At 46.4% G+C, this 16,315-nt stretch overlaps 1 long non-coding RNA gene across 1 annotated transcript in view; it reads left to right on the plus strand.

Annotated features, from left to right (window-relative positions):
* Window positions 1-15,561, plus strand: part of LOC128885860 (uncharacterized) — a 37,986-nt gene extending 22,425 nt beyond the window's left edge. The window contains exon 3 of the long non-coding RNA XR_008459683.1: window positions 15,453-15,561. This is a non-coding gene — a long non-coding RNA (uncharacterized LOC128885860). The remainder of the gene's footprint in view (window positions 1-15,452) is intronic.
* Window positions 15,562-16,315: the final 754 nt, after the last annotated feature.

Raw genomic sequence — 16,315 nt, forward strand, 5'->3', positions numbered from 1 at the left:
GCTGCGCGCGATACTCGGCTCCATTCTTTCCAGGGAAACGACAGTATCTCGACTTTCGTGGGCTTTTTCTTTTGGCCCTTTACAAATGGATGGATTACGTTTTCAGTTGGCCATGATATTCAGGCTAGTGCGATGCAACACTAGACGATCAATCAGGGATACTACAATATTTATTTGGATTTGTATTATAAAGGGAATTTTAAAAATCGTTGTAGATTATTTCATCGCATTTCTCAACTTTTTGTTTCGTCGAATCAATCTTTGTGCAACGAACGGCTCAAATAATCATCCTTTCGGGGAACTGATATCGAAGTAATTGGTCTTCATCTAATCTCCAACAAACTTTCCTTCTCAAATCTTTTCACGATCTTTTCAAGACCTTTTCAAGACCTTTTCACGCTACGGATTAAAAACGTCGAATCTCCAGTGGAAAGGGGCGGAGGCGCCCCATGGCTCACCGCCCGTAATATTAGGAAGATCCTCGAAAAGGACGAAATATCGTGCGAGGAGAAACGCGACGGAATGCCAATTTTTCCCAAACGTGACATTTTTCAGCGCAAGGTGCGCCCGTACCACGCGTGGCAACGTGACTCTCCTAACTCTGGTGCTCATCAACGAACGAGGGGACGTCCCGCGGCAGTTCCCTCTCTCGAGCTGTAAACTCCGTCACTATTTTGATTCCCAGCATTTGGCATGATCGTACGCGCGTTCGCGGCCCCCTCATGCAATATTGATGACCCGCCGCGGATCAAATGCCCCATGATAGCCCCCACCCACTGTTCCCCCCCTAACCGGTATCCTGATTGCGAAGCGGGTCAGAGCCACTGATTTTCAATGGATGGGAGTCGAATTTAAACTATGATTACACCCCCCGCGTCGTCTAAGTACGGGCCTTCGAGGCCGGTCCTAATCAACCTTTGCCGAATTAGTGTCGCGTAAATTGTCGCGCACTTTCGACCAGGCTTAGATAACGACACGTGGCGGTATCATGAAATTTACGTGGCACGGTTGAAGCCGCGGTAATTAGCGTTCGTTAGATAACGCGTGGTGACGCCACCCTGAAGTACAATGCACGTCGCCAAGATTCTTTATCTTTTCTACATTCGTATTTTTATTTTTAACAGCGAGGCCACCAAGCCATGTACTTTGGACTTCTTTTCGATATTGCTGAATCACTGGCGATGTTTTTGGTATAGTTCGTGGTGGAAATTGTTGAAATAGGGAAATAGGTGATCGATTATTTTCGAAAATATATTTTTCTCTTTTTTTTTTTATTAATAGAAAATTTACAACTGCCTCTTGGAGTCAACCAGCAAATTTTATTAACGTGGACGACGCTCAGCAGCGTTTCTAATCATTTTCCGTCTTATTCGTATATGGCTGAGAGCACCTCTTCGCTTACAGGGAGATTCAATGTGTAAATTTGTTATAGTGCGGAGTAAATATATGATACGAAACTATAATCAGGACGCGAATCATCTAATCCTAGATTCGTAAATTTCCATTTTGTCCTGGTACGGTTTTAAACACTATTTAATTACCTGTCACGAGGGCATAACTCGAACGAAAAGTACGCGCGAGTAAAATTAATACGGCGATTAATCTTTCCGCGTCAGACGCGAAACTTATGATCGCTTTATGCGTCTGCTCTGACAACCAGCGGCCGTAATGTCGGGGTTGATACATTTTTCCGCAAACGAGAAACACGAAGGAAAGGGAACGACCGCGTGGCGTCTCGAAATGAGATGATTTTTTTTCTGCTCGTATAGTTGATGTTGTGCACCGTGGAGAAACGGAACAGTCATTCTCACCGTAATATTCCTGCGTCACTTCCAGAGGGTGTCCCTTTAATAATTTATTAGCGCGGCTGCCAGCGGAACAGGGAGTCCCTGATTGTGTCGTGTCGTCTGTCCCCGGCACTGTCGGGGCAACTCGCCACGGGTGGTCCTTGACACGATCCTGGTACTTGGATGCTGTAGCTGTTATTAATACGGGAACTGCCGATCAATTATTTACGATGCTGGTCTCGTTGTCGTCTCATCTTACGGTGACTAGCTGAAAAGTCTTGATGCTTTCGACTAGGTTATCACTCCCGTGGAGATTTTCGTCGTTCTATATCGTCTTATATAAATTCAATGATCTTTATCGTAGATTCAGACGTGTACATCAAATTATTTCAGTCAGCATGGCTAAATCGTTCTTCCTTAACCCTCTCAGACCTGGCGTCCAAAATCGAGAACACAAAATTTAAAAATTACCGACACTATAGTTTAGTGCACGTTGTGCGCGTGAAGAAAAACCAATTTAACTCGAAAGCTACATTATCAAGATTTTTATTTTTCCTATACAAATTTTAAGAGATACACGCGAGAACTGGAATTTTCTATAATTTGCATCGGTCATAGAATATTATGAGGTGTCAGGAACGTAGATTCCCATTGCATCATCGATTATTGATGTCGCAAGGGGAGCATTAATAATTTCTGCCGGCATCTCGCAAACTTATCGCGCATACAACGCGCGTTTATTATTCGAGGCTATCAATTACCTGGATCCTTGGAAAAAATGTTGCCATTAATCGACCAACGATTCGACCGTTAGTCATCCAGCGATCTTTCCACGTCGAAACGTTAGGTAACTCGATATACTTGGAAGGCGCGCGTACCCCTTTCTCGCGGTTTCCACGACCTACGCCATCTCAAATTGTTCGCGTCGCTTGATTTACAAGGGCCCCCCAATGCTTGGATAAGTTAGATTCGCGGCCATTAATCAAATATTAATTAAACATGCGTCCGGCTCTGCGCGGCACGGTGTTCGTTGAAAAATCGAACGTTCTCGAGGAATAAAAATTGCGAGGGTTGTTTGGCTCGCTCGGGTAAGAAGTCACTCGTGGTCCGTTGATATTGGTTTGAAAATTATATACTCGTGAATAATTCCAAGAGAATCTAGAACTTTCGACTTGTGGACAGTAGAAGGAACAAATGAAATGGATATTGAAGTGTTCAGTGTTAAATTAAATAAAAAGGCTAGAGTCGAATAGGAGTTTAAATCTTTGACAAACCTGGGTTTGATTTCTATAAGGGATGAATGATTTGTTCAGCGGTGGCCTTATTTACTTCAGAGACTCCTGTGAGCCTCGTGTGCGGGACGTAAACTGCACCTGTGACGGGAATGCAGTCTGCGAAGTTGACTGGATCGGAACGAAAAGATCTAAAGCATTTTAATAAATTTATTCTCGGTGAACCACGAATGGCATCAATCGCCGAGAAATATTCACGGGATTGACAACACGGGACAGTGGTCCAGTGGCGACGATAAGGAACCCTGGTCGCACGGATAAGAAAGAGGAAGATCCCCTGATCGTAAATCGAGCTTCGTCGTACAAGTGGCGCGCCCTCCCATCGTCGTTCGCGATCGGGCCGCGTGCGAATTAATCCACCGACGGGCCATACGTGTTCGCCAGCTTTGTTTGTGCGCGTGAGTGATACATGCGTATTTCGGACCGCGTATATAATAACAGGTTGCCAGTACGGGCCCTCTCCTAGCCCCTCGCGGCCTCTCAAGCAGTGATGTATGCGCTAATTGTGAGGCCCTTCGCTCCGACTTGGACTCGTCCCCCCCTACCTTCTTATCCTCCTCTTCTTTTCTTCTTTTCACCGTCGGCTCGCGATTCCCCAAGACGGTTAATATCGACTTCGATTCAATTCGAGACCAGGAAAAGGCGAACGATCCACGCTCGATTCCGTACCTGCTTTCACGCGATCGCCCGACACGCTGTCTGCCGATCGTTGTTGGCCTTCCAATTTCTTCGTCGTATTGCTGAAATTTGGACACGGGACTTGTAAACTAGATCAAAAATTGACTTCTTTTCTCGTTCAATATGTATATATTAATAATAAGCGATGAATTGATTTACGTGCAGCGTTTGTTCGAAAAAAATTCTCGAAACGTACGTCTGTTTTGAAGCCGTTACTGCGACGTTCTCCCTTAAACGGTCGTTGCGTAAATTTATTTTGGATGGAAGATCGGATAAGACGCTGGGTACTCGATCCTCCCTTCGCCCCGAGGGGTCCCGACATCTGCCAGCCACGGTACCGCGGTATCGGCTCGGCCCGAAGCGGGCAATTAAGTAATTAAACAAATCTCGTCGAAGGCGTTATGAACGAGTCGACGCTCGCCTGCGTGCATTCCTCGACAATGTATAAAGGCAGAAACGCGTCGTCCGCGAAGACGTACGATCCTCTTGCCCGCGAACTCGGTTACGTCTCTGTACGCAATTATTGGCCAACCGACAAGCAGCATGGCGGACGAGACGTTTCCGTCGAGCCACCAGCTGCCCTCCGATTCGAGATAACGACGTCTCGGTACCGTAGAACCGTCGGAGAACAATATTCAGCGCAGTCCAAGGGGAAGTCCCTTGATGTCGTCGCGCATCGGTTCAACGGTAAGAAAATATCCAGGAATAAACGTTCTTAAAAGGCAAGAGTTAATTATTCTTAATTTAATTGCTTTTTGAAACTATGGGTAGCGGTTATCTTCATCCCCAATCAAATTTGTACGTTTATATTTTTTATATATTTTAGCTCACTTAGACCTTACTGGAATTCAATTACTACGATCTACTTAAGTCCACGAAATACCCTGTTTCAATATTAACATAGACTGGATGTTGCTTTTGGAAGTATTTCTCCTGTTCTTAACATTTTACTGAAATTTTACCTCCTTCGTTATGAATCGGGCATTGTCGATAAGCGTCACGGCGTACCCTACCGGAATTACGGCGGAAAAAGAGAAATCGGAACGGCGGGGGTGTTTTACAGCGTGCGTCGTTCTCGTGCTGTCAATTCCGTTGGCAATCGAGCGCGAGCCGAGCATTAACATTGGTCTCACTCCCAAGTTTAATCAAACGCTAACCAGCGGAGATTTAATCTGCCGCAGGCTCCCCCGGGTCGGCCCTTCCCGCGACCCCCGCCGTTGGGTGGAAGCCCTTGCGGTATCGTCGTTCGTGTTTTCTCTTCTATGTCACTATTCCCGTCCGTCTGATTCCCCGGCGCGGGTAATGTAATCACAACACTCGGGGGTGGCCTCGTTATTTATAGGCACTCTATTTGCGCCAATGGAGCTCGATTTTGGCAACGATATCGACTCCGGTCGCGATTAAGGGACGACTCGTCAGCACTGGATCCCAGGACTCGGGGGGGGGCACCCTAATGTGCCCTCGGGGGACGTTAAACGTCGGTTTCTCCCGTGAACCGAAACAAAATCACGGTCTGTCAGACGGCGGTGTTCCGGACCAAAGGTCTCCTCGCTTTAATTGATCGCTTGCTACGGGACTGAGACGTGTTTTGATTCCGGCTATGCGTTAAAGGTGGAAATTAAAATAATGAGACCTTCAGCTACTTTTCTCGTTCTGTATCATCATACGTTCATTCATTTTTATTTTAGATTCAGGTACATCGAATTATTTCAGTCTGTATGTTGTGTAATTGTTCTTCTTTGATGTTCTCTCACTAAACGGACGTATAGGCCATACGATATACAGTAAAAAACATACAACAAGACGTCTATGTACAAGAAGTATAAAAGTGTTTATACCGGTCAATGGGTTTAATACTCTTTTTACTTATTTTATTAAACCAAACTCGATGACTCGACCTTCCGGTAGAAAAGGGAGTTCGAAAAAGTTCTCTTCCAAATAGTATACCTGGGAATGAAGAAGCTAAACGTTCGTCTTCGAGAATGTCATCGCGTCGAACTTATAGTTCTCGATCGCCCTCGACCGGGATATTCGTTTCGAGTTGAAACGCGACGCTCGTTTATCGTGCAATTTCATAAGGAAACGCGGCGAGCGTTAGCTAAATAAGCGGTTGAATAAAGCAAGTAGGAGAAAGTTCGACGTGACGTGTACCGAGGATGAAGGAAAATTAACGGTGTTAGGATCGACACGACGAGCAAAGTTCGGCCTTCTTTCGTTCCGCAGCCGAGGAAAGTTTCGCGGCCCACGTGTCGGGAAGGTTTTACACGCCCACGTAATACCCTGTGTCAACCGGGACCAGGTTGTCGAAGAGGAAAAAATGCATACGTCACGTGTGACTTCCGGCCGCGATCGCCGATTGCAGTTGCCAGATGATACGTTGCGATACTTTGTCCTCGAGTAAAAATGACTAACCTCGTGCAACCGTTCTTCCCGCTCCCAATTGCGTACCGTGCGGGTAAAAATGGTATCGTGAACAGGGAGACATCAATATTGCACGCCATGTGACAGAGTTTACGTCGATGCTTGAAAAATGAATGCGGTTTGACACTGATCCGTAGCCTTCGAGGAACTGCCCCTTCTCCCTTAGTCGAAACAATTTTTTCTTTTTATTACTAACAGAAAAATGGCTTCGAACCATCGCTGATCCATAACCCCTTGTAATACGTACAATATATACATACATATTTAACATATTTTTTGATGCGATTTTGATTTTTTGACTATAGTTTGAGGTACTCGAGAGTCGAGGTGTCACTCAGTCTTTGTATTGATTTCCACACCCTTATGCTGTCTTGCATGTTAATTGTGTTTACCGGTTACAGCTCTTCCATTTTCTCTCGTTTCGCAAGCTGTCACTCTCGACTATTTACTATTTTTCAATCCTCCGCGTGCAGCATTCGATTAAAACAGCCGCGCAACGTTTCTCGCGAGGATAAGTGGAGCATAGCGTGACAGTGTGGCTGGAATGAATTCCAACAACCGACGAGAAGCAGAAAAGGTCAACAGAAGGGTGTCGTCTCGTCGTTTCTTGTCGCAACACGGTTCGGTTCGGTTAAGGAAAAGAACAGCCGGTCGTGGTTGCGCGACTTCCATCGAGGATCCCGAGCTCGCAGCCTGTCAACGGCCGCACGTCCGTCGCGACACCGTTGATGACACGTTACAACGTTTCCTCGACGTTCAGTATTATCGTGCAACACGCGGTAAAAGTGACCAGCTGCGAGCACCGCACACCGCAGTGCTCGCAACACGAATTCGTTTATTGTTCGCGGACAATGAAAACTAAGGCACGTTGAAAAGCGAACGATGGTCATCCGCGGCACGACGGATACAGGATACCGCAGCCCCGAAGCGTTCGATCCCGTGTTCGGAGCAGCCTTGGTGGTCCCCGTGGCCTTTCCCTTTCGAGATTTTTCGAGGTTTCTTGGGAGCGGCAGATCGCTATCTTCGTCGACGAGCAATTACTAGAGCTTGCGGTGGCGGTACAAAAGACTCGGCCCGGAGACAAGAGTTTCGACGCGTGGACCTCTGGACGCGCCTCTCACCGGGTTCCTAGACCCGGAATTGCGCGCTGACGTGACCTGCCCTCCACCGAGCAAAGATAAAAAGGCACCGACTCTAGTCCACCGTGCACCTGCAAATATTTCTTCCAGTCGAACGGAACGTACCAGTCAATCCCGGAGGCGTCGGATCTCATTTCGTATTCCATGCCGCGTGGCGGTGCTTCCATTAAGGAAAACGAGACGTACGTAGACGCAGGACGACTGGGAGGAAATAGCAAAAGTGACTCGTGGAAAAGGCGAGGATGCGAGGTAATGGTACCGGTCGTCTGCGTCACCTCGTAACAGAATGCACGCTGAGGGCAGGTCCTGTCTCCGTCTTCGTGATACGAATGCAGATTCAAGATAGTGTCACAAGGCAATTATCTTGCCAAGCATAACCTAATCATTAGCTTAAATATCTTTATTAAAAAAAACATAATATAATAATCCTACGAAAACGAAAATACCATAACAATGATAGATCCTCTAGGGATACCTTAACGGTGTCCACTTCTATTACTTTAATTACTTCGTTTACTTCTACTGCCACTCAAACTTTTATTTCATGTAATTTTATGTATTTTATTTACGCTTTAACTAGCAGGTTGTATAACCGCCTTCGTGGTACGAATGCAGATTCGAGATAGTGTCATAAGGCAATTATCTTACCAAGCATAATCTAACGATTAGCTTAAACGTGTTTATCAAAAAACATAATATCCTACGAAACCGAACGAAATATAACGATAATTGATTTTCTAACGATACCTTAACGATGTCCACAACAGATGCCATCAGCTCGGTTATTATTATCAAACCATATAGATCGTTTCGTTACATTTCGAAAGTTACATTTCCGTATGCTTCCCTCGTCAACAATTTCGATTACAAAAGGGTCGATCCCCAACGGCGTTGATCGCGCGGCGCAGAATTCTTGCGAGCATCAATTTGCATTTTAATCCCCGCGAATGAGCACAGGCGAGACGAAAATGTTACCTGTCACCATCGGGATAAGTTTTAATAGAGCTCGCGGTGGAAAGTCGATATTATCTGCGGCCATCTCCGGCCGATTGAGACGTCGATGATTTCGATCTGGCATCCAGGGAGAGACAGTTTTTCGTCGACGCAGCGGAGTCGAAAGGACCGTGCACTGAAAGGTGGAGCTCTGCCTTCGGTACGAACTTGCCAATTAAGCAATTAAATTGTCGTATATTCAGCTGCTTGGCATGTTCGAGGAGCGAGCGCTCAATCCGCTATTGTGTCAAATTCTGAAATACATAGAGGCCTCGGATACGAAGAGATCGAGTCGCTACCGTCTGCGATTTGTTCGAGGAATGAGATGTTGTCAAAAAAGTACAAGTGTGATACATCGTTGGATACTACGTAATAATAATTCCTATGTCAAACGTCGATAAACTTACACCGTGGCTAATTGCAATCAAACGAAACTTATAGCGCAAACTTCGAAATATCACGTAGCTGGCAGTGGATGAGTTAATCGATAGCTGTGCGAATCTACGCTCACGGACTTCAACAGCCGTAAATTTTCCACACGATCCGGATAGTCCTATAGTCCGTCGAGGGGACAGCCACATCCTCGATCCGGAGCGGTCCGGTATCGTCGTTGGACACGGTTGGTGGGATGTCGCTCGTTAGAAGCTGCCGGACCACGAGGGGGCAAAAATCCGTAGCGATTGGTTCTTAGGGCGAGTCGCGATTACCTCGGAACTAAAGGCTTAATTCCAGTAATCTTCGTGTCAGGCTGGCTTCTGATCCAGGCCGATGGCCGAGGAGCACCGATGCTGGATGCCCGCGGAGTCCCGGCGGTGCTTAGGTTAGCCAGTAGGTGCACACACCGAATAATAATACACGAGCCGAAGAGAAATAAGGGGCGAAGGAGCGCACCGGTCGAAGAGGGCGATAGAGAAGGGTGAAGGAGAAGGAGGAGGGATTCGATAATTACTACCGGGAGTCGTGGAGGCGGCCATCGAATCCTCCTCCCGCAACGAGCGCAAACGCGCAATTATTCCCCATCGCCATCCGACGGGGATCTCTGATTCCGAGTTTCCTGCTTCAATGTAACGTGCACGCGCGTACGGACTTATGGGGCTCCTGGTATTTGATCTTACGTACCGCTTGTTTTCCGCCTCGCCCGGCGAACCGCGGATCTCGATCGGGCGAAGATAAGCCGCAATACGATTTAGAAGATACCGGCTTGTTTCGTCATACTATCCCCCTTCGGTAGCCAGAGAAAGCTGAGGCTAGGTGGAAACCCTGGGACATTGCTCTGGAGTACTATTGGGTTGGACCACATTTAATAAAAATTAATCTTACTTCAAACTTGCTCTTTTTTTAAGTAATTCATAATTATTTTTAACACTTGCGACTCGACTTTATTCTGTTTGTATTCTATTCGTTTGCCTTGTAGAAATTAATTATGTTAACCCATTCACTGCCAGACTCAAACGTTTTGCCTTGAGCTTCAAGATTTAATACAAAATGTGTAACTTAGCAATACGTACAAGCAACCTAGATTTCCTACATTCTAAATTGGGCAGAATCTAGAAAACGTTCGTTCCGATCGTAAACCATCCTTGCTAGATATAAAATAAAATGAAATACAGCGGACTAATTTACCGCAATAGACGAGCCCGTCTAGATAACGAACTTGTAACGTCGCTAATGCCGGAGATACCGTCCGAATAATTGCCCGAGCGATCTTCTTCTCTTACTTTTATTACGTTGTCATGCGTCGTGTTCTTGCGGTCTGACGCGCGTGTTCGTGGATGGTTTCTCCGCTCGGCGGTCACGGTCTGACGCTTCTAATCGTTACGGGATATGAAGTTAACGCGCTCCCGGGATCCTCGCCGAGTCGAAACCGCAAAATCTGCTCGGGAATCAAGCCGTTAAAGCGATCTATACGCCCCGACACCTCGAAAAACACGATGAACAAAACGTAATTGCCGCGGCAGCCGTTTGAAAGTGCGCGTGACATTCCGGCCATGTTTCCCAGTCGGCGGTGCAACTTTTCTTCGCGCGTATTTTTGGCGTCGGGGTGCATCCACCCCTTTGAAACGTCTTTGCGTCGCTAGGAGTCCCGGCGTCGGTGTCTTTGCCGAGCGTCATGGACGAGCGAGTGCGGTCGCGATGGGCGTGGTGGCCCGCAGTCAGAGAACCATGACGCATCGAGCACACGCTATTCACGCACGCGTACGTACACACCACCGTGGCCCACCGCGAGCGTGACACGGGACATGTTTCCATGGTGCGGACAAGTAAACCAAAACAGGTTCAAATAGGTCTTTTGGAATTTTTGCGGGAGGAAAAGTATTAAGTAAGATCGAGGTAGAATTTTATTAGATAATGGCGATAAATGATATTATTGGCTGCAATACCGATCGATATTTAGCTAACCTTCTAAAAAGAGTATAACGCGCTATAATCGAAGGACAGCCAAATTTATGGGATACCCAGCCTTCCAAACGTTTCCTCGAGCCAGTGAAAACGCTTTTTCGTTTTTTAAATAACGACAACTCTTCACGGTGTTTCCCAGCCCGTATATCGGCAGGACGATCTCCTCTGGATTTGTTCACAGTAATTGTCCCACTGACACGAAAAGCAATTTGTGTGGTAACGGTATAGAGCACGGTGTCGATTCGTTCGTTTCGTGACGTAAGCTCGTTAGCGTAGTCCCTAACGTGCATGCCCCACTGGTGGCAGAATAATTATGGAAAATTATCGTCCCACGCTGGACTGGACTGGAGATGCTCGTAGGGCATGAAAAAAAGGCTCCCGCTACCGTAAATCACGTAAACCGTTGCATCAAAGGAATACCACGGCTCCTCGTTCGATCGCCCGTCCCGTTTGCTTCTTCATTTTCACGAATCAAGAAACTTAAATCGGTCCCGATCGTAGTAAAGCTCTTGCAATGGATGACGTTACTCGCACTTGAACAATTCATGCACACTTTAGGCAAATTTATATTTCGAAGTACTGGAAGTTCCTTGATGTTTCTTTATGCTGTAGAAAGATTACACCTTCATCTAAAGTGGTTATTTGTTACAATACTCTTCGTTATCGTATAACGGTCGGATCTATCTGCACAGATGTACGTCCATCAAGAAGAATACATAATCGCATAATTTTTCTAATTTTTTAAAATTGCAAAAACGGCGTTACTTTCCAGTCCACCAAATACGATATCCTTCGACCAGCTTTTCCATCGTACTTGATATGGTTTTTGTTCTTGGTCCCATCGACGATCCTCGACCTTTGAAAGGGTGTTCGACCCCCACGGAGTCCAGTGCCGTACCACACCCTGGGTTCACCAGGTTCGGTGTCAGTCGTAAGTAATGACAATGCGATGACTGGCCGAGCGCTAAACACCTGCATTCACCACCTTATCTCGCGGATCCCGCTGTTAGGACAGGTTTTCGCTATCGTTAGCCGTCCTCGACGATGGACCGTCCGGGACCATCGCTTTGGGTGGTCTCCCCGTCCAATGGGACGCAATTTTGACACGTCTCGCGCGTCCTCCTCTCCCATTGTAAACGACGTGGCTTGTCGATCGATCTGCGACTCATCGATCCAACGATTTGTAAATCCAACCCGAGCTTCTCGTTTTTTCCCCGATATCCTTGTTCTCCCGAGTCCGGAGACGGGCCTCTTCATTCGAATAACAAATTAGGAATAAAACCCGCGTGCAATAGTTCATTCGTGACGCGTCTTCGGTTCTCAATCTATTTAATATAACCCAAACAATTTACATAACACAGGCATGCGATATAGTATCATAGAAATAATCAGGAAGTGACGTTGACTCTTCTATCATATCCATTCATCTTTCATTGTGTGCTCAATGTAGACTATTATTTTAAGATTATACAATTCTGTGCTCGACATTTTAATCTAGACAAGAAATCTGCCCAACATCGCTGGTCTCTCACGCTGAGGACGGGATTCACCGAGAGTTGAAATAATCGAGACGATTCGTCGTTACCCTGAACGAAGGGACCAAGAACCGAGGGGCTCGAGGTCCTTTCGCATTTATGGGGCTCCGCCAAAACTTTGGAGAACGTCGAGAGTCTCCCGCTCCGCTTTAATAGCGACACGTTTTCGCGAGGACGGAAGTAATTAACGGTGTTCCTCCATCGAAGCGTCCCCAGGCTCGAGATTGACGATCGATATCAGCGACGATTCTGAAATTCCTGGCTTCCCTTGTCGCCCACCCCGTTCCCTCATCACGACGGCACACGCGCACCTTGATCTTATTGATCCGACATCCGTGTTGGTGTTAATTATGCCGCTCGCCGGACGACCAACCGATATCGTTACTTTAGAAACAATTTTTCAGACGGACACTATTATACTTTCAAATTGCACCTAAGGAATACACCGTGGCGACTCTAATGCGAGAGAAACTTATGTCACAGGGTAGAGGACGACGTTCGAGAGTTTTATATTCTGCATATGTAGAATATATTCTATTAATCGATATAATGATATTAATATTTCGTTTTCCATGAGTGCATATACATTTTGGTTGCGTTTCTCATGTCATATTTTCTTATATACTTTTATACAAGTTTCTCTTCCTCGTTCACGTATTATTATTAGGTTGACCCAACCATTTTTTCCGTGACTTACACACAGTTATTTTATGCGACAGTGTTTGTATAAATAGACAACTTAATTTCTTAGATGTTAACACATTGAGTACGGGAGACGATATACGTCTTTAGCAGGCACTTAAGGAAAAACCTAACATGTTCTTCGAACATTTATTCCAATTATCCAGAACTTCGAAACTCTAGCAATAATCACACATCGCGAACTTAACGATATAGGCGGGAAAAATTCTCAGCCCCTATTTCCACCCTCGCTAATGAGTGTATAACCCTTTACGGTGATCAAGAACCATCGTTCCAGGTTTAATATAGACAAATCGCGGCGATGTTCTTTTTAGACTGTTGCCCTCGATGCGAAATCTAGTCTCTCGAAGCCAATAACCCTCGATAGAAGAGTTAGAGCGTTCGTTCAGTCGAATCGACGCGTGCGAGCGTCGCAGGTGCAACCGATTCCGGAACCCAGTGCGTTTAGCCGCAGGGACGCCATCGGAGAGTCCGCGTTCGGGGGCCCGTTGAATATTTATCGGTGTTCGTCTTGTTTGTAGCTGGCCGTGGCTCGGTTGAATTTAAATATCGCGGCTTTTGCATTCCCGCGCGTGCCTTCCTCCTCGTCTCCATTTTTCCCCGGCTACGCACGTCGGCTGCTATTATTTATAGGCACCGGAGTGTACGTGTGCCGCTCGTCGCCTTGATTCTTCCCACCCCCTCTGGCCTCGCACCCTTTCGCGACAAAAGAAAAATCGCGAAAACATCGGTTAGGAATAACGAGCATCGTCCATCCCGCGGCTATGTTTAGAAACCCGACGGAAAGCAACATGTCGACGTACAAGCGACACCTGCGCGCCGTTTACGCTTATTTGCCTCGTCGTGCTATTGTCATCAGGGACAGAATCGCTGTCGTGTCACCGACGACTACATGCATTTTTTATCGCGATGGCTATAGCACTCTCAATCGACGCTCTTCTTGCAGCTACGTCTCGGACGTGCCTGACCGCGAATCGGGGACGAATTTCGATTGCAAGCGAGCACCGTAATAGCATCATTTTCTTTATCTGTTTGACGTATCGAGGATGTTAGGTAGAAAATTGTTTTCCTTATCAGAAGCGTCGCACGCTCATACTCAAGAATACGATATCCCGAGAAATTCCGGCTACAGTATTACGTATACTAATGCGTATACTTAAAATATTTATCATAATGTCTAGATTATGGGATTCCGCTGTTCAAAATTCTGCGTAAGAAATGATCAGAGCGAGAGTCGTCTTCGCTACATCGCAGGGTACCAAAACTTATAAAACTCTGAATTTAACCCGTAGCGTTCCACGTAGCGTTTTTTCACCCTTAAAATTCCTTCATCGCCAAAACAAAGAACACTCGTGATGTCATCATCGAACCACATTACCGCCAAGTCTAAAGCGTTTTTAAACGTTCTAATCGTCGAACCTCCCTCGCGGGTTAAAAATTCACCGCCCGAGGGTTACTTTCGGCGCTTCCACCCCGAGGGGGGTAACGAGACGAGACGAGAGGAGACGCAGAAGCTTGAATCGAGGGACAGGCAAAGGCAAGGGTATGCACGCAACGGAGTTTCTTCTCCCGCGGGAAGGCGTGGTCGGGAGACGCGCGACGTCCATTTGTCTCGTGCGCCTCCCGCACCAGGAACGCCCTCGCATCCCACGGGCATCGATCACGTCTTCCTCTTACCAGTCGCATCGGTCCGCGCCTGTGTACACTTTGCGCGCACCTACCCTCCCAGCGTTGTACGTGCATGTGTGCGTTCTCCGCATCCCCGTTCGCGTTCCTCCCTCGCTGAGCCTCCCGATACATTCCGTCCCCTTCCACCCGCTACGTCCCCCGACGAGCTTTCGCTACACTTTGCCGGGGAATCGTTAGGGAATATATCGCGAAACGATCTTACTCCGACCACTGGGAAGCCTGATTTGTCGGCTAAGCGTTTGCGATTTTCTGGAATAGATTGGGTAGGGTGGAATCACGGAACGGGAACCGATTCTCCTGGGTAGTTGGCTACGACCTTGATAGGCGACCTTTTCACCTATTTGCGAACTGTTATCGCGACTATTCGGAAGCTTAGTTTCGGAACTGTTGAAATTGCTCCGTTCGGGAACATCGCAGGTCTTTTGGGATTCAGGGACCATTTTCTTGCGATAGTCAGAGTTAGGAGGCCAGTAGAGTACTGTTGCTATAAGTTGAAAGTACTATAGCTTCGAATGTAATGACATGACCTACGTACGAGGTAGAGCAGTCCATTTGCAGTTATATCTACCATTGCCGATCAAATGACTGGTCTTAAAGACACTCTTCTTAATTAAAAGCAAAAATATTTTACGTGAAATTACATTGAATAATGCACGAAACAATTGTATATAATTCACGTATCGCATATATGAACTGTATTTACAAGTTTGAGAACGATCGTTTGACCGGTAGTGGTAGGTTTAGTATTAAACGATCTCAATCATCTCATTTACGAGATGTATTAGTACTCATGTATCGTTTTCCCTTTTGTTTCAGCCGGTAAGTGACACTGTTCTGTCGACTGATTTTGGTGGACAACCATACGTATGTAAGTTTCAATTATTTATAAAGAACTTCGTGGTAAAACTTCAAATTAAATCAGATTAATTCTAATGGATTATTAAATGCGAGTCCGAGCTACCCGTATCGTTGAAATTGAAATACATTTAACAAATTTTAAGTGCCCTACAAACGTCGACTTATCTGCCACCTTGGAGCACGGTGAACGCTGGTGGATCCGTCGCAATTATTTCTTCGTCGCGCCAATTAGCCAATTTATGCGTCGTTAATCAGATCCCCGGTCGAAGACGTGCGAAAGCGATACCACTCGGCGTTCAACTATGCATAAATATGCCGACACATATTTATACCTACGTATAATTCGGGCCCGTGAATATTCATACCAGTACGAATGATATAGCCACGGTCCGTCTGGTAAGCGCCGTGGCGAGATATTCGCACGAGGCTTCGCGGATTTTCGTTATCGCTGAAATCGCTGCGTTTCCGGGGAAGAGGTTCTTCGTGATATTGAAGGTGAAACGTTTCAACGCAACAAACTAAACGCACGTGCGTAGGGTCACTGTTCTAATAACTGGATAGGTAAAGAATATTACCTCCTCGAAGAATATTTATGCTCCTCCTTTAAGTAAACAGATTACCAGCGACTAAAAATGTGCCCACCCGCTTGTCCGTGAATATCGACACCGATATCGACTACTGGTTCGGTTACCTTATATTCCCACAGCATCGAAGAAACACGTTGCCAAGTATCTGATCACCGGGCCATGTCCAATCATTCGAACATCTACTTTAGACGATGACCGACCGTTTTCAACGCCGAGCACGGTTTTTATCCTAGT

Source organism: Hylaeus anthracinus, unplaced genomic scaffold, assembly GCF_026225885.1.
Source record: "Hylaeus anthracinus isolate JK02 unplaced genomic scaffold, UHH_iyHylAnth1.0_haploid 0, whole genome shotgun sequence".
In the NCBI taxonomy this organism is placed as follows: Eukaryota; Metazoa; Arthropoda; class Insecta; order Hymenoptera; family Colletidae; genus Hylaeus; species Hylaeus anthracinus.